At 44.4% G+C, this 21,409-nt stretch overlaps 1 protein-coding gene across 1 annotated transcript in view; it reads left to right on the top strand.

Moving 5' to 3' along the window:
• Positions 1-8,778: 8,778 nt before the first annotated feature.
• The window catches only part of FBXW7 (F-box and WD repeat domain containing 7), a 164,454-nt gene continuing 151,823 nt past the window's right edge, over positions 8,779-21,409 (top strand). The window contains exon 1 of the mRNA XM_068680962.1: positions 8,779-9,005. The gene's annotated coding sequence lies outside the window, so the exon portion shown is untranslated. The remainder of the gene's footprint in view (positions 9,006-21,409) is intronic.

Raw genomic sequence — 21,409 nt, 5'->3', positions numbered from 1 at the left:
TCTGGGCAGACAAGGCTGTAAAATGACAGCTTTTTTAGTGGCAATGGCAGTAACAACCCCCCAGCAGGCCACACCCTGTCTAGCAGCAGTAGCTAGGGTGCACCAGGATTTCACAAGTAGCATCACTAACACGGCCAGTGAAGGGCTTCTTCCCGGGAGCCTGGGCTGCAGCCCTGCTGGGGTGCACCTGGCTGCATGCTGCACCTGAGCATGCTGCTTGTTTTCTCAACACCAGCCCCAAAAATTCTGCAGCTAAAGCAGGCACACTTGCAGTGCCTGCAGCAGCAGAGACTGGTACGCACTCTTCCTCAGCTCTGGCAACGGTTTTCAGTTTTGCATCACTTAGGCATGCTCCAGGGAGGCCTGATAAGCACAATGCTGAACAAGTCTGCAAAGTCTGAGAACCATCGCTCTTACGGCTCTCAGCACTATTAATATTCATGCAGCTGATCTAGCGTTATAACCCCAGTCATCTTTTCTACAAATAATGTGGGTTCTGAGGTTTGCTGCTGAATTAGGGTAAGTTTTATGGCATGGTAGCCTTCCGAGTAACGCTGAGGATGATAATTGAGGAGGCTTTCTGGCTGAGGGATTTTAGTCTGTTTAGTTGTTTCCTAGCACTGCTTCTGCTAAGGGGTAATTCCTGCAAAATAACGTGGGTAGGCTCATTGCTTTGCTTAATAGAAACAGTGAAGAAGCTGACCTGACCAGAGCTGCAGAAGATATATTACGTTATCTCGCTTTTTTTCAGGCTTATTACAAGGTTCAAGCCCATTATACTAGCTAAGCTACAATAAAGATTTGACCCATGAGTGCCAGAAGGGAATTCATCCTTATTCCCTTTCCTGATTACATAAATCTGAATGACAAGCTATTTAATCTCGGTAACAGTTAACAGTCTCTGATTACAACAGTTAATATTACCCAAAGGAATAGCAGCTACTAGTCGGAAAGCTGTGGTAACACCTTGCTAATGAGAACCATATTTAAGAATACTTTGGCTAACAGTTGGATTTCCATAAACTTTTTTTTTTCCTATTAAATTTTTCTTTTATAATGACAGCATCAGTAAGAGGGTCCATATATATATATATATATATATATATATATATATATATATATGAATCCTGCAAATATCTGAAAACTGCTTTGGACTGCCTCTGAACATACTGGAACTGTCTTCAGCTTTCTCTCTCAGGCAGTGGTGCCTGCTTCTCACTTGTAATAAGCAACTGTTTTCAGGCTGATTTCTTTAATTAAACCTTTTAAAGCACTTTTTGTTGCTAGATGTAGCCTGAACAGAACAAAAGCACCATCTCAGAAAGTGTTGGTGATACCCAGAATAACCCTTAAAGCACTAGGGAATCAAAAATTTTCTACTTTCTTTTTCCATTCCCCCTCCTTCATTTTTTTTGTTGTTATAGTTCAAGACTGTTTTTCCTGCCTGATACTTGGAGATCTCTATCTTTTCTCTTGTGGAAAAGGCTTTATGCTACACAGTTAACTTTTATATCTTAGGAACATAATAGTCTGAAGGGATCACTCATCATAGCAATTGTCAGGGCTGTCATATCTCCTCTCTTCAGGGATTCCTTTACAGGAAATAAAAGAGAGTATTTGACACAATTTTCAGATATCATTTTGTATTATATATACAATTTAATTATATATATATATTAGTATATAATTATATATAAGAACCGGGGTCTTCTCCAGGATCCTATTTAGCTCTCTACAATATTGTCTTCTGGAAAATTTCATGTTGCCTGCCAACAGCAGTACTATGACGAAAGAACCAGCCCACAGCAGTCAGCCTGGTTCCTGAGGTAGCATCTCTTTTTTCTGGATTTGAAAAGCAAGTTGGGTAATTTTCCCTGTGAAGCTGGGCTTTCAGACACAAATACTTTTGATGTGTACTGCTTCCCATGTGCTAGATGTTTCTATTTCTCACTGCTTTTGTACGTAACATGATGCAAGTTTATCTGATGAGGAAAGGAAATTTCTAAAGGAACCCGAAGAGCATAGAGCTCCGTTTCAAACCTGCCATGCAGAATTCATTCTTCATTGTATAATTTAACAGCTGCCTATTAAGTAATTGTTCATTTATTGAAAAATCTTCCCAAAGAGCACTGATTAAGAATAAAATGTTGAACTTTACTACCTTTGCATTGTTCCCAGGGACCTGGATTGCTGAGATCAGAACTGAAGCTGAACAAGAAATGGTAGAAGCATGCCTGTCTAACCAAAATTATTATTTGGAATTGCACCATTAAGAGATAGCAAGATTATTCCTTTTTCACAAGGCTTGCCAAAATCTATATTCTTAATTTACAATCTATATAGCTATCAGATTGTATTATACAAACCCATGTCACAGCTATGTCTTAATTTGTTAGTAAACAGCCTAGTTCTCTAAAAGTTGCTGTCTCTCTCTCTCTCTCATATAAATATCATTACTGAAATATAAATAGTTAAATTAAAGTCTGCTTATGATGGGGCACACCTACAGAAACTTGGTTATATTTTACTTAGTCACAGGAGAGTTTCATTTGAATAGACATGGGAGAAGGAAGAATGTACCATCACGTAAAAGACAACAACGCAGGGAAAAATTGACTAACCAAAAAGCATGCAAATTAATTGAAATCAAGTTCTAAGCTTATATTCACTTGCTAGTAATTTTGATTGTGAAATGAAATCTCAGAAAAGCCTCGAAGCCTGGAATTTGATGAGATACTGTTACCACTCTGTGGTAGTGCTGATAGCCTAATTCAGACAAATTGAGAGTTGTCCCTATCTGGTATGCTTTGGGAAAGTGCCTTTACTTTGCCTCTGACTTTACTGGTTTGGAGGACAAGGTGCTGATTGCCTAAAACTTCCCATTTTATAGCCACATAATTAAAATCAGAAGTAGAATCTTTAATTGGTCAGAATGCTGTGGTGCCTTCTGCACGGTCAGCGGGTTATTCTCCTAGTTAACAGAACCCATGACTCTAATGTCATTTTCTTCCTATGATTGTCTTTTCCACATCTGTGCAAAATGCTTTTCAGGAGTTGATGTGCTGAATAACTGCTTTATAAAATGTAAGGGCTGCTGATGGGCAAAGTAACATGATTGAACAAAATACTAATTATACAGGAGAGTAGGACAGTGTTGGATAGTGTCTGAAATACAGATGAAAAACAGGTATTCAAATTTAAGTCAAAAAATAAAATCTTTTAAAAAATCTTCTTCTTGTGGAACTATCTCTGGAGGTGTAGACAAGAAATTAATAAAGTTTCTGAAAAGTTTGGTTCTGCTATGGCTAGGAGGTATTCAACACTAAGATCAATCTAGCAGAAAACTCCATTGTTGATGAAAATAGGTTTCCACCGTGGTTTCCTATGAACTGCTGTTTAATGGTATTATGAATAGTTGAAATATCACAACGGTGATTCAATTATTTTCAGTACTGGGGAGTACCTTATTAGGATGTGCTCCCACCAAACCTGCTTTGCTTACCAGGACAGTTAGACTACCACAGCTAAATATAGATTGTAAAGGAAATGTGCTAATGCTTTCAAGTTCAAGCACATACTTAGACAAATACTGTAAATAGGCTACTGTTTTGTCAACTAGCACTCGAGGGAGGCACAGAATAGATGCTCTCCCATGGGAATTTTCTGTGTTCCCTCTATGGCTTTTATGGAAACAAGTAGCTGCACTTAGATAGATATCTGAACCTTCTTTTTATTGTTATTAATTTCAGGTCCAATAGCAGCAAGACGAGGCTTGCTAGCAGTGAGCATCTGGGCAAGCTGCCCGATGGAGTTTTGCTACCACATCGATCTGCAATACCCTTGCCATTTCTGCCCTGAATTCCCCAGGGTACAGTTAATTTTAAACAGAGTGCTAGAGCTGTTTTACCCCTGCTGTAGTTATAGCCATGGTGAACCTGACAAACTTTGTGTTCTGTTGCAGATTTAGAGAACATTTGGAAATTGGTTCACTCGAGTGCCGCGTCAGGTGCATTAACAGTAGGGCAGGAGTTAAGTACTGCCCATAAGGCTGCTAAGATTGGAGATCTGAGCCTGCAGCGTTGCACAGGTCAAATCAAAGCGGAGCTCAGTTCTAAACATTTCACAAAACACAGTGTTTTTCGCTGAAGATGTAAACTTTTACAAGTACAGCTTTGCATGCAGAGTTCAATGATATGGTAAAGAAAAATCCCAGCAATGCTCTTGTAGCATACGCAAACCAAAATATCAGTATGTAGCACACTTACGTCAGACCCGTTTTAACTAGAGTTGTATTTGCATCAAACTATAGCCAGACATGCAAAGGCAATTAACCCTATCATTAAAGCCTGTGTATTTATACAGGCAGTCCTTAGCTAACCTTCTCACTGTTTGCATTGCCTCGCTTATTCTATAGGTTACCTCTGCCAAAAGCATCACAGTACCTATAACAGGGGAAGCAGAAATGGAGACACAGAATGCGGAGAAAAAGAGAGGTCTTGCACTGTATTAACTCTGTAAGTATCCAAAATGAGGCCATTTTCCTGAGTCAGGGTAAGAATTCACAAACCCTCTCCAATATACCAGTGCTGCTCTCTCTGCTATTACCACTATGGCATGTATAAGTAGATGTCCATGGCAAAGGGTGGGGTTGTCACCAAGACCTATGGTTTGAGATTGAAATTCCATATTGATGAGTTCATCTGTGCTATTGCTTTTCTGAGCTGGTGCCATCGCAGCAGCTTCTTTTATCTTTACTGTACCCTGAACCTGGTTCTGCTGTAGTTACTGGCTAAACTTTCATTGCTGTTTGTTGCAGTGAATTTAGTCCCTTTGTCTCCCAAGAAGGGAGGAGGCTTGGGAAATAGGCTCCTGTTATTTGACTACATCCATGAAAATTGGCCTTATTTATCTGGGAAATTTCTTCTGTCTTTCCCAGACTTTCAACACACCACTGAGGAGCATCAAGTGTTAGGCTATTTTATCTCTTGAAAATGAGATTCTGGCTAGCTCTTTTTTTCTTTATCTGTTCCTTTTACTGGGATAGAAATTTTACATTATAGCTTTGCCTAAGCTCAGAGTCCCTCTTTCCCACAGGAATTAAAAAAAAGATTAAAGATTTAATTCTTGCTTTCTTACTATAACTTCTGTTTTATCTTATTTATTTTGTTTGAGTACTATAGGTTCTATCTACAACCACTATATTATTGGCTAAGTCTGGTGCAACCAGCCTGCACACAGCTTGATAGTACTCAGTAAAACCAGGGGAGAAATTAGAATTATGCCTTACATTCTAAAAAAAAAAAAAAAAAAGGTTTCAGTTCTGTCATGCTGGGTGTTTAAAAAGGCCTCCCCAGGGTCAGCCAGGGCAGTGGTTTGGGAGTCAAAGGCAGAACTAGCATGACTTTGCTTGGAAGGTTCTCACTCTACAAGGAGCTCTTTGCAGCTCAGCTTGAATTGTGCCATGCCCCCACAGGAAGCACAGAGGGTGTTTGAAGCCATTTAGGAAGTGGCAGCAGGAGGTCTGAAGTAGCATATTTAGTGTGATGGTTATGACAACCTATGTACAACATGCATGCTCCAGCTGATGGGATAAAGTCTGAGATACATGACCCGATCTATATTTCAACAAAAAGTGTGGTTCAACTCTCTTGTCACTTTGCTACCTTGACCATTTTGCTGCCTTTTGTCTGATCTTAAGGTTTTTTTTCTCACACATAGTGTGATCAAGGCAGCTGTTGATCAGGCATCCCTGGCTCCATTGCCTTCCTCCTACTACTCGTGCAGTACAACAGCACAGCTTCTCCACAGCTCTGGCCCATGTTTGGCATGGGGATGCAGAGCATGGATAAGCACTACGCTGCAAGCCAGGGCTTCATGTCTAGTGGGACTTTCTGCTCCCAGGACTCTTGCTAAAGGGTCTGCTTCTCAGAGGGCAGCCCTTCGCCAGAAACCCTCCCCTGCCACAGGACCCCCCCACATGTGCACCACCTGTTACCCCAATACCTGGCTGTCTGCTTCTCCGATTCCAAAGCCTCATGTGTGGAGCCTCAGATATTCGTAGGTTATTCGTAGCTGAAGCATTTGCCTGAGACAGCACTCAGTTTCCACTCTAATTTCTGCAGGTGGTGTGATGCACAGCACTGCAAGCCACTAGGATATGCATATCTGTAAATAATCAGGGGAAATAGTCTTAAAAAGAGTAAGCATGTGAATTTGAATTGCATCAGTCAAAATGAACTAAACCTTATACAGAATGCCTCCTTCAGCTCTAGCTTCATTCAGATCCATGTTTTCCCACACAAAGAAATCCTTTTTACTTTATCTTCAAACAACACTACAAGCTTACAAAATTTACCATAGACATCTGATAAAAACAGAAATATGGGCACATGAATTAGATTAAAAATGCTGTTTTAGTACCTAAATGCGCTCTTTTCATTTGTTTATTCCACCTCGCTATTTTTCCCATTTTAAAGATGACGTAGTATAGCACAGGGTTGGATTTCCTCTATAATCGTAATTTTCTTGTAGATTTGTTACTAAAACATGTCTTCTAACTCACGTTTTCAGACCATCATCTCATTTTTCTATGCTTTCTAACATGTAATCTTGTTCTATATTTTATTTTTTAAATAATTTTTATTGAAACTATATGTGATGGCACTAGAGACTGGCATATGACAGTGTTAATCTCCCTGCTTAGTTCTGCCACTGCATTGATCTGCAGTACATAGCTTTTTTATCCCTACTTCTTGAAGTACAGTCAGTCATGACAACATTTCCATTAAACACTAGGCGCTGAACCACTTTAATCTGTGACTAATAAAAAATCCTAACATTTTCATTAAATGTCACACGGTCTCAGCACTGTCGTCACTGCTGGCAGAGGAGCGTTTTTCTCTTTCTTGAGCAAGGCATCTACGTCAATTAGATGGTCAACTTTTTTCTTCACTGCCCTCCATCGGTCTCCTTCACTTTGCCTCCCATGGAATATGTATTCGGTATTGGTGTTCCATGTTTGTTTAATCTAGGAGTAAGCCTGTTTCTTGAATGGCAGAGGGAGAACAGCACAACGAAGTGTAAAGCCAGGAGAATAAGTGATAGGTCCTGGAAATAAGAACCAGTGAACACCTTGACATGGACAAGGTCTGAGGGAGACCACTGTTCTTGACCTCTCAAGTAGAAGAGATTGATATTGGAGGCATACATATTTTAGTACTGCTATTTCCTTTGTAGATGGCAATAATTGCACACGCATTTTTGCAAACTTATGAAACAGTTCGCAAACATGTATGTTGAAATAACATCAATCTTGGATTCTACCTAAATGAAAATATTAAATTACTCGTTCAGACTCAATGCCTGCTGGAGGAAAACAAAGTTTTAATTAATTACCGGATTAAATATTTATTCATGTGTTTATTAGAGGGCTGCCTTCTCATTCTGTGTGAACGGTGAGCGATGTTCTGTGAGGAGCCAGGGTTCGCTAGTGAAGGGGACTGCTACCCTCACAAACATCCCCATTGAATTTGCTAGTGAAGGCTTCAGCAAGGCAGTGCGGGAGGTGAGGTGGATCAGCTGGTGAGGAAGGGACTTGGCAGCAGCTGAAAGAGCGAGAGGGCACCTCTGCCGTGCTGTCCCGGGATCAGCCCTGCATATCGGGCTCGCCACAGGTGCTCTGAAGGCGTCAAGGAGGCGAGGCAGCAGGCGGTGCTGCTGACAGCAGCGGTTCCTGCCTCCCCATGATCCTGAAGTGCTGGGAACGAGGGCTGGGGAGTGTTGGCTCTCACATGAGCTGCTCTTGAGATGCTGTGGCTCCCACCTTCCCGCTCCGCAGATTAACATGCTGCCAGCACGCCGTCCTTGGCACCGCGCCCAACGGGACCAGCGCTAGCGTGACTGGTAACAGCTTTACAGCGGGGAGGGAAAAAAGGGAAAAGAGAGGGAGGTTTGGAGACGAGGCTAAGCTGAACCATCTGTTTTTAATACGCAAGAAGAGGAAAAGCAGGTAAACAAGGTCACAGCAAAGGGTGAAAAAACATTGAGAAGCAGCTGCGGAGATGGCAGCAGCCATTTGGCGTGGCCACACAGCCTCTGGCCATGAGGTGGCTGGGGGTCAGGCAGCACCATGAGCTGCCTCCCTGGGGATGCACGGCGCAGGTGGGCACGGCAGGGAGCTGTGAAGCCACACGGGCGCCTGTGTTTGTTTCTGAGCGTGTGTTTCACGGTGAGGACACTGCTGCCTAACTGGGGTCTGCGCCTGCCCGGGCTGCTGCCCTCGCCATGGCAGCTCCAATGCCCCCCCCCTCCTTCACCCCCTCCCCTCCCGCCTCAGCGCGGGCTGAGGCAAAGGGGGCGGCGCCAACGGCCGCCCAGCGCGGCTGCGCACGGCCCGCCCCCACCGAGGCCCCGCCCCCTGCCCTTAGGCCCCGCCCCCTTGTCCCGGCCTGAACCACGCGGCGCTACCTGCAGGGCTCCACCTTGCCCTCCGCCGGCGTCATCGCCCCGCGCCCGCGCGAGGCGTGGCGCGGCGGGGTGGGCGTGGCCTGTTGCCAGGTTACGGCTGTCATCCGGGCGCGCCGGCGCGCCGCCCGCCCGCTCCCCCCCCCCTCCCCTCCCCTCCCGCCCTCCCCGCCCAGCACCGGAGCGGCCCCGGGGCGCGCTCCCGCCGCCCCCTCCCGCCACCGCCGGCCCCGCCCCGCCCCGCGCCCCCCCCCCCCCCCATGCCGCAGAGCGGAGCGCCCGGCCCCGCCGCACGGCCGCCCCGCGCCGCCCCGCCGCGGCCCTAGCGGCGCCCCCCGCCCCCGTCCCGTGTCCTCGCCCCCCGGCCCCGTCCCCCCCCGTCCCCGCCGCCGGCAGCCGGGCTCCATGTGAGCGGCCGACCCGCGCCCAGCCGCAGCGGGGGCCCGGCCCCGGGGCGGGGGGCGGCCGGCGGAGGGGGCTCCGGGCAGCGCCGGCATCGCCCCGCCGGCACACGGGGAGCCCGGCGCGGCCGGGACCGACAAGTGAGTACCGGCGGGGGGCGGGGGGGGCTCGGTGCGGGGATGGAAATGCCCCGGCGTGGAGCCAGCGGGTCCCCGCGGCGCCTCCCCGCACGTAGCGCCCCGGGGCGGGGAGGGGGCGCGGGGCTGAGCCCGCCGCTGGGGAGCACCGCGGGGGGGAGAGCAGCGGCTGCGGTGCCCCTGTGGGGTGGTTCGGGTGAGCGCCACAGCTTGGAGCCCTGGGGAAAGCTGCTGGGGGCGTGAGGGCACCTTCAGAGCGATGTCCCGGCCCCTCTCTGCCCTCCCCAGCTGTGTCGCCTTCTCCAGGTGGAGTTGGGATTAAGGAAAAACGTGAGAAGTAGCGGCAGTGTGTGCTGTACCAGGGCTGCACGCTGCACATGGGCGCTGCGGGTCCGAGGGCAGGGGCAGCGTCTCCCAGCTGTGCTCTGCGCCCTCACGCTGAGCAAGGGGCAGCTGCTGGAGACGTGGGGACAGCACAGCAGGCAGCAGGGAACCCTGCAGGCAGGCAGGGCACCTGACCCTTTTACATTTCTTTTTGGGGCCAAATGTGCTGACAGGTAAGAAGACTCAACTTCAGACCCCAATAACTCCATATCTTTAGCTCCCTGTCGTCACTGCAGTCCGAAAGACAAAACAGGGAGGACTGAACTCCTCATTCGGATCAGGTTTTGGTTTTCTTGCTGCAGGAGCTAGAGGTTGGGACAGGAGCTTGCCCTCCCTTCAGGCCGCAGAGCTGAAGGGATGGTCGGTCAGCCTTCTGCTGCGTGCAGTATCTGCGGGAGCTGAAAGGCACGGCGTCGTTGTGTTCTTTTCTGATACAGTGATTACATTTGCTTTTGTGTCACTTCCTGGTTTCAGACTTAAATTTGCCCTTTCCCACTCCATCGTCATCCTGTTATTAGTGGCAGCCGCGCTCTGTCTGTTGATGGCACTTGAGTGTTCCTCTTGCTGTTCCGGGTGGATAAATATTTCAAGAAAATATATCACCTTATGTTATGATTTTTTTCAGGCCTAAGTTTATTTTTCCTGTTAGAGCTTAGATCTACTCCACGTAGTTCCTTTGTTCGAGCTGAGTAACCTTTTACTGCTGCAATAGCATCTGTCCGGTAGCAAAGGCATGGGTATTTCAGAGAGCATGCGAGCCTCATTTGTGTTGGTTATTAGAGAAACTTGCCAGCTTAGGAAGAGAAATCATTTGTATCTTCAGCCTGACAAACCAACTTTACTTCCTCCCATTATGTGCACACGCAGTACTTTGCACAAGTGCTGTTAATGACTTCAGCGGTGTTTCTCCTCTCTGGATTAGGAGAGGAGGGTGCGATGTTTTAGGCCTGGCCGTGTTATTGAACAGAGAGGAATGCTCTTCTGGCTCTTTAAAGTAAACTAAGTGAAGTGTCTTTTAGTCAGCATTAGTCAGTCCTTTAGTCAGTTCTAAATTCAGGCTGTAGCTAACAAATGTGTTTAATCTTTTGGCTCTTTCTCTTAAGAATGCGTGCTTGTTAACTGAGTTTACCTACATCATGTTTGAAATAAAAGTGCCATTAAGGCAGAATCTGCAGAGCTGCTTTGGCTTCCTCTGACAGAGCCTGTGTATATCAGGTAATTCTTGACAGAGATAATGAGGATTGCTTGTAATTGCTCCTGTAAATGCTCCTCCGTGACAGAAAGTATTGTTGTAGCTCAGTGAGTTTGTGGAAGGCGATGGATGGCTCTGTACCGAAATGTGCCCCCAGTCACGGGTGGACCAGGCCTGTTCTCCAGCATCGCTTCCATGGGTTTCTGTGGCAGCAAAGGCTTCGGATGCTGGCCTGAAAAAGACCTGAACTGCATAATCTTGGAGGCTCCCTCATTGCTAAGAAGATTCTTGGCCTGGCCGTTGGGTGCTGCGGCCACCTCTGTTATGGAGGCTGACCTGGCTTAAGCCAGAGCCCCGCTGAGCCCCATCACCCACATCTTGTGGTGGCTCCAGCCACTGATGTGTGGCTGTGAGCAGCTCCGTGCGCTTTGGGCGCTTCTCCAAAGCAACCTTCCCAACATATCACCCCATGGCTGTGGCCCACATTGCTCCTGTGTGTCTAGTGGCCCTCAGCGGCCTCCTCACCTGCATTTGGGGGCTTGGAGGCAAGGGTGGACGGGTATCTGCTTTGGTCCCTTAGATTGAATGTAGCAGTTGTCAGCTGGGATGGATACCCTCTACTTTTTTTTTTTTATGAGAGACAATGAAAACGTGAACCTGTCGCAGTTTCGTGTTCAACAGAAGACGAAACGGGGCTCTCAGGCTTTACCTTTGTTTGGGCTATGGGTGAAATAAACCGATCTTAACTTAGCTCCACGCTATGGTCAGCAGGAATCAGTAACTAACTGTAATTGCTCCATTAGGCACTTGAACTTTAAGCTATGGGTTTGATCATTGTCATTGTTATTCTTCCTTTGAGAACTTTGAGACACTTTTTGGCTTTAATGAATGCAAGAGGCATTGCAGCTCAGTCGTGAGGGAACACTTCGTGAGAAGGAAGGGGAAACGGGAGTGATTTGTCCGTGGCGTTGTGAATCCTGCCTTGTTCTTACCACCAGTGGTTCTGATCAGGCACTCCAACATTTATCTTGTATTGATGCATGCATTACAGCTAAGCACTTTCTAATATATTCTTGCTGTTTTTGTCAATGTTGCGCATATGGCTTGTGTCAGTAAGCACTTTCACTTGCAGCCCATATCCCTGAAGTTTACGCTCTCTAAAGAGCCTTTTCAGAGCTTGACCAAAATGTTTCAGATTCGGAAGCGTAACGCATGCATATTGTAACTTACGTTACAAGGATACATACTTCAAAAATGAGGAATGCCAGGATGAAAAGAAATTGCTGAGTTGAACCTTATTCACTGTGAAAACTTGTGCACTGTGACAAAAGGTACATGAAAGTTGGTGACATCTCTTCAAGACTGCTCATCTTTGCAAAACAGACAGGTCTCGATTATGCAGAAGCTCTTCAATACTTTGTTTTCTCAGTATTCTCTGAAGTAATCACATTCGTTTTTACAAGGGGGAAACAATGTATTTTTCCATAACATCATGTTTTAAGAAACCAGCAGATATCTTTTCCCGTTACTTACTGGACAGTTTGAGATGTTACCATCAGCTAGAGAATACAGCACCTGCAGCTTGGCTGGTAAGAGGAGACGTGAAATACTCCTTAATGTTCAAGACGAGCTTGTTTAGGTCAGATCATCTTTGTGTCTTGAGCTAAGATGGTTAGCTTTGCACTGAAGGATGAGGAGTCTTCATGCGTGCTGTTTTGCTAGCAAAACACTGACAAGATGATTTCAGGAAGTGTATGCTCGCAAACAGCTGCAAGAGCAAGATTTGCTCTCTTCCCTGCCCCAAATCTCTCCAAGATGATGAGTGGTGGCCATTGCAGTCTGAATCAGGGTGCAAGAGCTGCCCAGCCAGAGTGGGAGCTGAGAGGGGTGAGCCTCCTCGGGGCACCCAGAAAGGGTACCGTGGAGCTGTGGGGAAGGAGGAGTTGTGGTTGCTTCCCCAATACTCCTCTAAATCTCCATCGATGAATCTTGCACTCCTACGTGGCCATCCCAGGCACTTGATTCATTCTTTCTCATCCCTGGCCCCTGCTTTTATGAGTGGATCCTCTTTGAAAATTAGAAATCTATGCTCATTCTAGGATAATGGTTGTGCTTGTTACTAGATTCCCCTTCCCAGATCCTCAGCCTTTTGGTCTAATGTTGATGTCTCTCTCTGAAGGTAGAAGGTGTGTCCCTTGTGTGCCCCCTTGGTTGGGGCTATCAAGGAGATGAAGGTGGAGAGCTCATAGAATCATAGAATATCCTGAGTTGGAAGGGACCCTTAAGGATCATCAGGTCCAACTCTTGACACCGCACAGGTCTACCCAAGTTCAGACCATGTGACTAAGTGCACAGTCCAATCTCTTCTTAAATTCAGACAGGTTCGGTGCAGTGACCACTTCCCTGGGGAGCCTGTTCCAGTGTGCAACCACCCTCTCTGTGAAGAACCCCCTCCTGATGTCAAGCCTACTGCACGAGGAGTACTGAGAGCCCATTTTAATTGGAACAAAATATTTGTGAATGCAGCATTGAGGTTACCTACCTGTGGTTTTGTGCTGTAGGTTGTAGCAATTACTTTGAACTCCTGAAGGACAGGAACGGCAAACCCAGGGAGTGTGGTGTTGACAGTCTCTGCTCAGTGCTGCCCGCTTAGACTGGCATAATGTCCTTAATGCACACGTGGGCTCGGTGTGCTCAGATAGTGCTGAATATTTCTGGAGCACACGTTCTGCAGGAAAAGGTTTTCCACCTTTTCTTTAAGGTGGAGCTTTACGTTTAGATCTGCTGTAGCATACAGGATCCGCTTATGCTTGCGGGGAGTCTGCCTCATTATAAACCTCAGTTGAAAGGATATTTTTCTCTTTGTGTAAAATACACGATATGCTTTATGAGATAGAATGTGTATCCTTGTGTATCTGCAGGAATGAAAGCAGTTGCAATGTTTTCAGAAGTGAACAGGCTACTTCAGGACAAGCTACTTGTCTCACTGAATGAGTGATAAGCCCAAAACACCACAAGCCGAAGCCAATGGGGAAGAAAAGGTTTCAAGCTTTTTTCCAGCTTCCCTTTTTAGGAAAGTAAGCTGCTCAGTGTGTTCCCTGGCGAGTGCAAGCCTTTCAGCATTGTGGCATAGTTCATGCTTGAGAAGTCTCTCACTAGCTATTCCAGGAGCTGCAAAATCTGGCGTTTCTATGCTAGACCTGACAATAGCGGATACACGCTTTTGTTGACTTCTCCATCACCTAGTAAAGCCGTTTTTTAAAAGATTTTTTTCTTCAGTGTTCAAGATCATAACTGCTTAATAGTGATAACAAAAGCTACAGCTTTGGATTCAGGTCTCTCTGGAAAATATTTTACTCATCTTTTGTGGCCAGTGTGGTCTCACATAGCTTGGCAGAGTTTTGAATCTCCGTGGAAGATCTGATGCCTACGTCTTTGCTTTAGCAAATGCTGCGTCTCTGCTAAGCAGCGTTGCGTGGCCCAAGCTAGGTCAGATAGTAAACGTGCAGTTTGCCAGGTGTTGCTGCTCCACTTGCTGTTTGTGTGTAGTTTTAATTCATGCAGAGGTGCTCAAAGCAAAAGATCTTTTGGGTTTCCACGCAATAGAGATGTCCCTGAAACAGATCCTGGAGATACCCTTGTGTAAGTAGCTTGGAACATCTGTTCCTGATTTTTTTCTTTTTTCTTTTGCCATGGCCATTTCTTCTGTTGTTGCAAGAGCTGATGAGTGTGTTCAGATCCGTGCTGTTTCTGTGAGTGGGTGGATTGCTGAAATGACAGCAAACTTCTTTCTTTATTGCAGGGTGTGATAGTAACAGTTCTTAGACATCTTGAGGGCATCTCCAAGTCATCCTAAGGTAAAAGTCACTGCATTTAAAACATCGCAGCAACAGAACACGGGCTTTGGTGGCCCCTCAGTAATTCCGACTGTGCTTTGACACTGCACCCTACAGGAAAACAACAGTATGTGTGAAGTAGGTCCTGCTGAGAGTGTTTTGTGTGGGCTCTGTAACGGGCAGGTGTCCGAACTCTTCATTTTCAAACCTCGAACACAGAAGTGTGTTTGCATTAACCACACCGATCACCTCCATAGTGACAGTTTCTTAGCTTGTTTGGGTGTTTAACTTAGTATAACTGTTACATACCCAGCACTAAAACTGGGGTGGTTCTTAGACGGGGCTTGCTGTAACAAAACAACTTTAACATTCACAGTTGTGTTTGTATTCAGGACATTGTGTTTCTTTCTTCCTTTTTTTTTTTTTTGGTGTTGATGAATTCCTAGCTTTATAGCTTATTGCCATGGTAAATCTTGCAAATTGTTTTGTTTTTTGTCCTCTGAATACTGTTATGCCTGACTATTCTGAAACCAAGTAATTCCTGATACGCAGTAGAAAAGAAGTGGGCTGATCTTGAAATAACACAGGAGGGTCAAACTTCAGCTGGAGCCCTCCTGATGTTTGGTTGTGCCTCGCAGGAGCATGAGATAACGCTCGGCATGACTCAGGAGCATGGGCAGGATCTTCTGTTCGGGGGGTCGGGGCGGGTGGTGCCCCGTGTTTCGGGGTGGATGCGCGGCTCTCTAGGTAGGGGAGCTGCATGCTGCGGTTGCTGGCTGGCTGTGTAGGAGGTAGGTACAGTCATCCAGCTCAGCTCGCGTGTTGTTTACACGGGCTGTGGGAACCTTTCACAAGGGTGCTGGGAATGACTGGTAGAACAAAAGCTTGTTTGGTGGCACAAAAGAAATGTTAACTTCTGGGTCCCTCTCACTCCTGTTGTTTGTTTACACTGCAGTGCGGTGGGAACAAAATTAATTGTGTAGGTTAGGCACAACCTAGTGAAGACTAAAACAGAAAAAAAAATGAAATTGGAACAATTTACCCTTCATAATATCTTTCCCAACTGTGGGAAGATTGAGGACTCCAGAGGTGTTATTCACTTGGCCTTTACATGGGTTGTCCTTTCGTGCTGTGTTTGACCTGTTCGGTTGCTGCTGAAGGGGGTGCTCCCAAAGGGCTTCTCTCACCCCTTGCCATCTTGCTGTGCTAGTCTTTGGTTTAATCTAGATTTTTGGTAATTAAATTCTGGGAACTAAAATGGTAGAAAGCTGACAGCTCAAGATGAAGTGAGAAGGGAACTAAAACGGAGTCGGCTCGGTGTCACACCGATGAGCGAGAGCTGGCACGGGATGGGGTGAGTGTGCGCGGATGGTGGGGGACCCTTTGGGCAGTGGCTGTCCCAAATCAGTTCAGTTGTGCCCCAAAACCTCACAGTTGTGGTTTGATCTACTGAAGTTGGTGTGGGGCCTGTGCTACAGCCAAAAGGGCTGATCTTGCTGCCCCCTGCCCCTTTCTGGCTGTTGCGGTGCTGCTGTGCACTTCTCAGATACCGGTGGTTGTGAACCAAGATGGGTGCTTCTAGCTTTTCTGTAAGGGAAGAGTGGGTTTGCCCCTCTTGAGCAGAAAGTCTAACAAAAATATCTATAAATGCTTACAAACTGTATACTAAACTGCGTAAGTATTGTCATATGTTTCATGCTGTATGCGCGTGACAAAAACCCCACCTTCAGCTACTGCTCCAAGTCAGTCTACAAAAATGAGTGTGCACTGGATCTTCAAAGGGTTTTCCCTGCAGTTCTCTTCATATCACAATCACAGCATTGCCAACCTGGACAAACTAATCCTTTTATTCAATAAGATGACACTTGACGCAGCGATCAAAGCTACAGCAAGTAGCAATATTAGTATTCAAATCTGTAAAACACAAGGGAAACAAATAGCACTACGAGCAGCAGAGCTAATAAAATGTTGTTTCCTATGGATTTGTATCCTGTCTGCTGCTGTAGCCCTGCACTGCAGTAACAGCTCTCACTGCTGTCCTGATGCCTTCTGTGCCCTTCCCCATCACGGATTTGTTGGTCTCACAGCCGAGCACTGCCCTGCTCCACGTGTGACCTGCTCTTTGTGCAGCTTGCTAGCTGGGCTGGAGGCAGCGTGTGCTGTGAGCAGAGCACAGCTACTGTGCCTGCTGCCAAAGAGGGGGGAAAAAATCACATTCAAGAATTCTGCTGATGGTAGAGTTAACTTCTCTGCTGCTCTCACCATCCCATAGTTGCCATCTCCAGAAAAGGGTCAGGATCTCATTATGGAATTTATTGATCTTTTTTGTCTTTCACTCCTTTCTCTTCCAGACCACTTTTTGAAAGGGTGTTGGAGTGCCATCAAATAGTTTTCATGTGTAAAACTGTGGTTAGTTTGTTGTTCTTCAAGATCAGTCTTAAAATTGTTGTTAAAGATTATTACGCTGCTTACTAAAATGTAATCCTTTTAAAAATCCCATAGGATTTTCTTTTTTTTGTTTTGTTTTTCAATTGAACAAAATCTTGGGGTCTAAACAATTGTTTTATGCCTTGTATTAATCAGGATTTTATAGTGTTATCTTAAATGTGAGGCTTTAACCCTGTAACTTAAGTATACTGTTTTTGTTACAAAACTCCAGGTGTAGCTCCCACATTCTGAATTTCTTTATCTGTACCCTTTCCTATGTGTTATTTTGTTGCATCTCTAATGTTAACACACCTGATTTTTTTTCATGTGTTTTGGCATGGGATTTAAGATGACTTTGGTCAACTTTCACCTTTTTTAAAAAACTGCTTTAGTTTAATTAGCATTTCAAACTGTTTTTGACGTTGTGCTGTTATGTTAGGAAGTTTCTCCTTGAAATGCGGTATTCAGCCACATCCTGGCATTTAACTGAGCATCATTCTTTAGGGGGCTGCCCAGAGCAAACCTGTTGTTTCCCTGAGTTTGTTGCTGAAATCCAGAAAGTCAGGGAGTAGTATATGCGCCTAGAAGCACAGACAAAGCAGTGCATGTCATTGTCTGTCACGTATCATCACTCTTTCAGCTTGGTCACATTATCCAAGATCCTTACAGTTCCTTCTCTTAACCTCAATAATTTTGGCATGAGTCCGTTTTGTCACTTCACCACTTGTTAGTTGCTGGATCACTAGTGAATATGTGAAGGAGTTTTAATACAGAATGCAGCCTTCTGCTATTAACCCTTTTCTGTAAAGTAGTAGGTCATTTATTGCTTTTCCTTTTGATGCTTTTTTTTTTGCTGCTATCTAAACAAAAACAGTATTTTTCCCCCAACACCAAGATTCATCTTACTGGCCTGTTGCGACTTTGGGGAAGGCTCTTCAGGAGTCAGCTTTTCAGCTATTTCTCCTTAGTTCTCACCGCTGTCGTCAAGTTCTGCCAGCCTAAAAATAATAATAATAAAAAAAAAGCTTCCTGAACAGAAACTATGTTGTGTATGTTCTCCGATACCCACCTGTGTAGGTTTAAAAATAATTTTCTTTAAGCAATTTTTTCAGCTAGCTTGCTGATAGATGAAAGGTTTGTTTGTCTAACTCTCTACATCGTATTTACTGGCTCTTTTAAATGTAAGAAAGAACTTTTTTTTTTTTTAATGCACTAGAATACTGGATGTTTTTAGGAAGTTGATATAATCTTTAATATTTGCAGGTTACTTATTCTCACTCCTCTCACATAACCCAGTTCGGATTTTTGCTCATAAAATGGCAAAATGCCCAATGTAGCGGATTTCCTCTGAACAAGGTGTTAATGGGAAGGTGGTTAGCTCTCTTCCACTCCCCTAAATCGTGCAATTGAGTGTTGAAACACATCTGCTCAGGTAGGTGTTGAACTTGGGGTCTAGGAGGCCTTGGCTTCAGCTGACAGAGAGCCTGCAAGCTGTGTTGCGGTGGAGAGGGAGCAAGCAGGAGCAGAAATCTCTCCAGGTAATGGACAGATAACGTCATGTGCCCTTCCATCTATTGCTTGTAGGATAAAAACAACCCACCAACTACCACAAACCCAACCTGGAGTGATTCCTGTAGCTTTTCTCAGGAGAAAAATGCCAGCCAGGACTGCTGGGTAGCAGGTCACTGTGCCGCCTATTGCGAGCTTGCACAAAGTTGTGAAACTGCTTTAGCTATTGTGGTGGAGAATAAAAATATTTCATTAGAGGTGTCGTGAACTTCTAATATTTTTGAATGAAAGGTCAAATTCAGTAAAATGTCTTGATTTAATGTATTTTATCAAGCTTGTCAGGTTTGGGGGGAGAGAAATCCAAACATTAAAATACTTGGATCCATATTTTAACTGAAATGATCTATTTTAAAACATATTTATTAAATAGCTTTAAAACAAAAATTGCCATACTAGATCACATCAAAGTTCTTCCTTTCCCCATGTCTGATACCAGTCATAAAAGTGAAAGTGGTGTATAGGAACTCTGCAGTTCCCAGGTTTGTCACACAGCCCATCCCAAAAACATCCCTAAGAGGATGCATAGGGAAGATTGATAACAAGATAAATGGTTGACACTTCTCCATACAGAGCTGCAGGCGGCTTGGGGAACCTCTGAGCCAGAGATGGTTTCTGTTTCTTCAGAAACTGGTGAACAATTTCTCTTCTTTGAACCTCTCCACTATTTCCTTGAATCCATGTGAAATTTTCGTCTCTGTTGCGTCTTTTTGCAACAAATTCTGCAGGTCTGCTGGCTAGGGCATGAAGAAGTGCTCTTCCTTTGAATGTGTCTGTCTAGTTCCTATATTACATGTATATGTTTCTGTCTATATTGCTGTCTAGTGTCCGTGTTGGAAGGAGCAGTGACAGTCAGTTACTATCGTTTGCTCTTCCTGTCACTTGCCTTTGTCGTAGTCCCTTGAAGTTGGTCTCTTTGGTCTGGAAGAGACCATTCTTCAGGTGCTAATTCTTCTATATTCAAGTCATTTTTGATGAAATAGTGCACATCCATAAAAAGACAGATATTTCTACATTAACTGCTTGATTTTTTCATTAAAAAGGGGAAGTGCTATTGGGGACCACTGCTTACTAGCATTTCAAGGCTGAAGTCAATCCTAGGGATGGCAGCCTGAGCTGAAGCGTAGGCTGTGGGGGGATGTTTACTGAAGAACTGCTTGACCCTGTGGAAACGAAGGGTATTCAAGTAAGGAGGAGGAATTTTCGTCTGTGTCTTCAGGAAGTGGCAATTCCTGTATAGCTGTTCCTGTGTTAAGAACATCAGCACAGAAACTCTCAAGATTGTGTCTTGATGATATAGATTATTAAAAATAATAATTAAAACAAAACAGGATCTTTCTGAAATAATAAATAGCATATTTCCTATGTTAGCATTTCAACTGTTGCAAGCAGGCAAAGTAAACAAAAATTCAGCCCTTGTAATTGAAGCTGCCTCTTGCTCAGCGTTGTTGATAGTGCCTTGTCAACTTGCATTTATTGATTGTGGCTCTGGAAAGGAGTACCCTTGTGAAGAAAGGTAAGTTTAATGCTTGGTGGTTTTCTGCAAACCTCTAAAGTCTTTATTTTTCTGGGTGTCAGTTTGGCAAGATTTGAAATAATCTTACTTTTTTTTTTTTTGTCACAATTGCTATCACAATTTGAAGACGCTTATGATGCATTTTAACTCTGGTTAAATTTCTTTTATCACGACTGATAGGTTATAGTATCAATTTTTATTGAACACATGGTAAGGATAGATTAATTAAATTCAGTCCTGATCCTTCAGTCATTGACCTATAGACTTAAAATCGGTCGTAAGTCTAGCTGTGGGAGGCTGAGTGTGCGCATAAATGTTTGCTGTATCGATAACTACAAATGTTTGTTGAACTTCTTAGTGACATACTTCTGTTGCCTCAGAACAAAAATGATTGTCAGTTTTTCATTGTTAATAAAAAAGTACCGGGAGCTTTTTATTAGTCTAAGCTTGCATTTATTTATTTGGAGGAGCACGAATTTGATTTCTGAAGAGCAGGATTTTCAAGTACTCTTAGGTCACTTAAGAGCACAAATTCCATTGACTTTCTACTGTTGGGGGACTGGAACTGAAATGAAACGGGATTAATTTTGAAACTTAAGCAAACCAAAAAGTGCAGTTGATCACAAATACCAGGCAGTGTATTGTGTTGTGGAGGAAGCCTCATTTTTGTGTGAATCTTTTGAAGCCTAAATGAACATCTGACCGTAAAATTCTCTTGAAAGACTTGGTCAGGGGCAATTAGCAAAACGAGGATTGATAACTTAATTAGGAAAACATTATAATGAAAATTATTTTTAATAACTTAGAGAAGTCATGTTTGTTTACTTGTCAGGACAATATTGGATAACCCTTGTGCAACTCTTTCTAGAGTCTGTCTTTGTACTAGTTACTGTGCTGCTGCTTTCTTTGCTGATACTCCACAGTGGTGCAATAGCACTCAAAAGACTCCTAAGTTTTTCACTTAAAGCTCTTCTTGAGCTTTGAAGGTGGCTGAAATTTTACAATTAAGTAAAATTACCTGTCCAGTTTTGCAAAGAAAGGTAATGGTAGTTTGTTTGCTTCTTGACTACTCATTGATTAATGTTTTGTTTGGCAGTAGCTAGGAGGGCTGCAAAACTTGTTGTTTCGCTCTTGTTCCAGCTATCAGTTGTCTTTGTGCCTTATCAGGCTGCTTGACGACTGTTTAATTGAAAAGTTTTACAGGCTATTGAAGTGTTATTGTTAGAATAAGCACTTAATTCCAGAAGGAGGGTATAATCTCATGGCTTGCTATGGAGAGTCACAGTGTAGGGGGAGGGATGCTATCACTGTTCTAGATATCAGTCGTTTGTTTTATAAATACAGACTATTTTTTATTTTTTTTTCTGAATAGCAGAGGACAGAACCTTGGCGGATTGTAAGTATCTCTGTGTGGACAAATATTTTACTGTCATTCTGTTACAAGAACTTTAGCTGAGAATTCAAATGCTACATTCAGGGAAACAAT

The sequence above is a fragment of the Anas acuta genome, chromosome 4, assembly GCF_963932015.1.
Source record: "Anas acuta chromosome 4, bAnaAcu1.1, whole genome shotgun sequence".
Classification (NCBI taxonomy): domain Eukaryota; kingdom Metazoa; phylum Chordata; class Aves; order Anseriformes; family Anatidae; genus Anas; species Anas acuta.
This window is presented reverse-complemented; position numbering and strand designations above follow the sequence as displayed.